Below are 5,210 nucleotides of genomic sequence, written 5' to 3' on the forward strand. Positions count from 1 at the left end.
GGGGAATATAGGGGGAATAGAACAACTGTAACAGCATAATCAATAAAAAAATTAAAAAATATATAAAAAGAGAAAAAGATACTCACTTACCCTGACTATAGAATTCTAGGGTGACTTTTTCTTTCCTTTCCACGCTTAAGAAGTGCCTCTTCATTGTCTTCTGTTTCATACAGTTATTGACAAAAAGTTTGCTGTGATTTTATCTTTCTTCTTGTGTATGTCATATTTCTTTTTTCTTAGGCTGCTTTCTTAATTTTTCTTAAAAAGGAGAAATTGTCAGTTTTCAGCAGACTGACTATGATGAGCGTATAGGTGTGTTTTATTTTTACTTTGTTTGCATTTGCTTATTTAAGCTGTTTGAGGTTCTCTGAACTTATCAGATCTGTGGTTTGCTGTCGTTCATTAATTTTGGAAAATTCTTGGTCATTATCTTTCAAATGTTTCTTCTGCCCCTTCTCTATCTTCTCCTTAATATTTTCCCATGGTTTAAAATTCTAGCTTCTGTTCCCTTCTCCTGCACCCTTTTCCCTTTGGGTTTCATTTTGGATAATGTCTAGTGTACTTTCTCCAATTTCCCAGATACTTTTGTTAGCAGAAGCTAGTTTGCTGGTGATCCTATTACAAGGATTCTTCTTCTTTGATACTGTATTTTGGAAATCACCTTTTTATAGTTTCCCATCTATCTTCCAAAATATCCCATATGTTCCTGCCTACCATTGTACTGGATCTTAATATATTAGTCATGGCTATTTAGATGTTCCTGACAGGTCCTTATTGCTTAGCTATGGTCCTGTTAATTGCTTTGTCTCTTGGTGATAAGCCACCCCCACTCCCTCTCATTTTTCTTTTCTTTCTTTATTGTCATAATTTTTTAGTCAATGCTGGATATTCTGAGTAGAAGCCGATGGAGATTGAGGTAAACAGTATTATACCTGGAAACAGTCATGCCTCTTCTTCTGCTAGGCTATTACTGTGCAGGGGGGATGTTCAGTTAATCTAGTCAGTAGTCGAGCTGACATTAGTCATTACTATCATTACCCTCTCTTTACCAGCAAGCGCCACTACCTTGCACTTAGTGTGAGGAATGGGTCCCAGGGAGCTTTTCTCGGTGTTCCTACTCTGCCATTGGCTTTTCAGAAGTACCTGTACACTTGCATCATCAAGTAGGATTTCTCTCCACCGTCTTCTCGCCTTGCTGCAAGGCTGTGGTTGGAGCCATATGTTAGTCCTGCTTCTCCCCGTCCAGCCTCGGTCTTGGGCAGGAGACCTGTGTATCTGGACCTGAGAAGTGGGACCTTCTCAATGTTTCTACCCTCCTCCCCTTTCTCCCTCATGATAGCCGAACTCTGCCTTGTACCTTTGGTGGGCCTTGGGCAGAAGAGAGATGCCCGACTCTCCTCCAGTGGTAGTCTGCCTCTGCTTTGTGTTGGTGCAGGTTTGTGGACCCAGGAGGTTTCCATGACCTCTCCACCCTGTGGCCCCTTCACCAAGAGCAAATAGCTTTTGCTTCTACCCTTCCCCCTGAAGCAATAGACGTTTTCTGGGTTCCCGTTCTCGCCCAGATGCAAACAGGTTTTGCTTCTACCCCTCCCCTGATGACCCCCAGAGCAAGAAGGTCTGCTGCCCTCCCCTTCCTGGCTTAAGGCTGTTTTGCTTTCATAAGAGAAGGGCCAGATGATGGGGGTGGTGATTTGTATCTGTCCCAGCTGGTCACCTCCTGCAAACCCATACCACTAAGTGTGGGGGAGGGGCTCCCCTGGTCTCCAGTCCTACCTCTAATCTTTCTTTTGAGCACCAAGTCGATACCCATGGAGAAGAACTTGCAAGTGAACATAAACTTCCCTTGTGTCTAGGATTCTGTGTTGGTCAGGGTTCTCCAGAAAAACAGAACCAATATAAATGGCTATAGATATAGATGGACATTATCTACCTATCTATGTATCTATCTATCTATCTATCAATGATCTATCATCTATCTATAATTTATTTTAAAGAATTGGCTCATGCAATTATGCAATTACGGAGGCTGCCAAGTCCAAAAATCTGCAGGGTAGACCAGTAGGCTGAGACCCAGGGAAGAGCTGACACTGCAGCTCAAGTCTAGGAGTAGTCTGCTGGCAGAGTTCTGTCCTCTTTGGGGGACCCCAGTCTTTTTCTCTAAAGTCGTCAACTGATTGGATACGTCCCACCCACATGATAACCTGCTTTGTATTCCAAGTCTACTGATTAAAGTATTATTCCTCTCATTTAAAAAATACCTTCACAGAAACATCTAGAATATTGTTTGACCAAAGATCTGGATACTGTGCCTATCCAAATTGACTCATAAAATTAAGCATCACAGGTTCCCACTTATTCTAAGTTGATCCACTCACCCAAACTCAGCCTTCAGGAATTAGTGAACTTTAGCTGATTTTTTCTTACCCACTTCTATGGTGGTCACTTTTTCTTCCTTGCTCTGCCAAATGCAAAACAGCTTCTGTGTGTCTGTTCCCCTCAGCCGGCTTGTCTCTTTTTGCCACTTGGTTATGTGGTTGTCTCGTGATCTCAGCTCTCTGAAGGATTCAAGAAAACATGATTTTATAGATTGTTCACTTCTTCTTACAGGCAGGATGGGAGTAATATCCCTTGCAGCTCTCTACATCCCCAGGGGAAGCAGAGCTCCCGTAGATTTTTTTTTTTTTTTTTTTTTTACCATGGATGTGGTCTTGATTATTTAAAAACCACGGAGGACAGGAACTATAGTGGCAGAGTGTAGCACAAAGGTTGCGAGTTAGAGGCCCACAGATTTCACGCGAAAACCTACACTTCCAGATTATTTCGAGAGAAGTGAACATCTGCCACACTGAGTCACACACGCTGGCCTTTTCATGGGGCCAGGACTCTCGAGCTATGTCCAGTGTGCCCAGGGTGACACAGTTACCTTCCAACCTGACTCCTCCTCCTTCCCCTCGGCGCGGACCTGGGTTGGCTACTCAGTGTCCCCTTGAAACTGGGTCTGTGACAGCACTGTTCTGTGCCCGAAGCAGAACGTGGCATGTGACAACCGAATGGGTTTGATCACAGATGGTGAAGGAGACCTCTGATCTCCCTGGGAGGGAACATCATACGTCTGTTCTACCATAGCTAGGAGTCCCATGGGGCTCTGAAAAGTGGCTGCAGAACTGCATGTGTAGGCATTACAATTCCATCAGCTAAGCAACCAGGATGCTGATTCTTTGCTTCACCAGAAAGCAGGGTACCCCGTGATAGTCCCAAAGAAATCCTGGGAGGTATTATTCCCCTAGGAAGGACTGCAGGGATGTTGGGGGATTTCGGGCCCAGGCCGCGCACTTGAAGTCTGGCCTGAGCCAGAGGTGGACAAGGGTCAGCCCTCTACTCACAGGCTGGTGTCCTCCTCCCTCGGCCACATTCCACCACCAGGAAGAAAGTCACCCAGTTGTTACCAGAACCGCAGGCACTTTATCACAAGACAGAACCTGTGGATCTGTGGGTCATTGCCTCAGCTGCTGCTCCATTTCTGGGGTGCAGAGGACGGACCCCAGGACTGAACTGAATTGGGTAGAATTGTTTCCATAAGCATCTGAAAGTGTATGTCATTTAGGGAATGAAGGTAAAGGAAGCCAAGGAAGAGAACCAAGGCCCATCCATATTCAAGAAGCAACATCTTGAGACAGGTCTGAGTGGAGGGCTCTGGGCACTGATCAGGAAACGCGGCCGAGAGCTGATCGGATGACGTGTGATGGACAAGAGGGTAGATTCAGGGCCAAGAAGGGTCTGAAGGGTTTTAGGCTCCGAAGAGGGCCAGACAGCTTCACACCCTGATGCCCGCTGACAAAGCTCGGTACCTCCTAAAACCCCGTCCTTACACCAGACATACTTGCCTATCTGGGACTCCCACCAATTCTGCCAAAACAAAAAAGCTTCTGGAACATGTACAGGGTTAAAAAGGAGACAGCAGGCAAATGGAGGTTCACAAGAGCCCTTCGAACTTCACGAACAATAAGATTAATCAGTGGAAGTAGGAACTTTTAAAGAAAAGAATCAGAACTTCTTCTCTTACAAACAAAGCTTGAACCTCTTAGCAATTACAACTCTGATTGCAATGATCTTACTCAAGTGCTTGAAGAGTCATTTACTGCCAAGAACCAGCGAACCACACTTCAAATGGCGAAATTACACAGAATTCAGCTCAGGTCTAAATCGGCCCCGACAAATGCCACACACAATTTTCAGGCTGAAGTCAGAATCAGGTTTTTTTGTTCCTAGGGAGGCTGAATTTTAATTCCTAGTCACTGAAGAAAATCTGCAAAACACACAAAGTAAAGAATAAAACAAATATCCATCTTGCGTAATCCAGAGATGGTTTACATTTTTAATATTTTTAGAACTTGTTTTTTAGTGGATACCTGTTTTTCCCCTCACAAAGCAGGATTGTATTAAGTTAAAAATAGTTTCCGGCTCTTTCCATTTACTACATCAGGAACAGGTCTCCATTGCCTTAATTATTCCTTAAAACATATTTCTTACTGTTATTTCATAATACTACATTTTATGGATATGCCATCATTTATTTTAATCATTGTTTAACTGATGCTCAATTAGGTTGTTTCAATTATTTACCCTTTTAAATCCAATTCCAGTAAATATCTGTAGCTGTAATCTTTGTGCATCTCTCTGATTATTTCCTTGGGAGAAATTCTCAGAATATTAAGATTTGAGAGCTGCTCCATACTCATTTTCAAATTACTTTTCAGAATGGGCACACTTCTTTTTACTCACAGGAACGACGTGTGAGCGCAGCACTGCACCGTACTACCATTAAAAACGAGAGAAAACAAAAAACCTTTGTCCATTCGTTAATTGAAAAATGGGATCCAGCTGTTTGGTTTTGTATTTCTTTCGTTTTTAGTTGGACATTTCTTCATATGTGTATCGGATGTTTTTCTTCTATAAATTATCTTTTTGTGCCATTGACTGCTTTTCATTTTTGGGGTAAGCAACTCGCTTTAATTTTGATGCAGTGTTGCCCTAGCAGGACCCACAGGGAATCCTGAAAAGCAGCTCAGGATGCTGAAAAGCCTTTTGATTTTGAGCTCCAAGCTTCCCGAAGATCCCATTGAGGCAAAATGTAAAGGAAATAGGAGGGCTCTCTAGAGCACAGGCTCTCAAGGTGTGGCCCTTGGACTCTGCACATCAGAACAAAGGGA

General features: G+C 43.4%; 1 long non-coding RNA gene across 1 annotated transcript; it reads right to left on the reverse strand.

The window, feature by feature from the left end:
* Positions 1-241: 241 nt before the first annotated feature.
* On the reverse strand, positions 242-4,283 carry LOC128626148 (uncharacterized). The gene is made up of 3 exons (XR_008390072.1): positions 4,116-4,283; positions 2,425-2,555; positions 242-258 (listed from the first exon to the last, which is right to left on the reverse strand). It is a non-coding gene; the product is annotated as an uncharacterized LOC128626148 (long non-coding RNA).
* Positions 4,284-5,210: the final 927 nt, after the last annotated feature.

The sequence above is a fragment of the Artibeus jamaicensis genome, unplaced genomic scaffold (assembly GCF_021234435.1).
Source record: "Artibeus jamaicensis isolate MK-2021 breed Jamaican fruit bat unplaced genomic scaffold, CSHL_Jam_final scaffold_3307, whole genome shotgun sequence".
Lineage (NCBI taxonomy): Eukaryota > Metazoa > Chordata > Mammalia > Chiroptera > Phyllostomidae > Artibeus > Artibeus jamaicensis.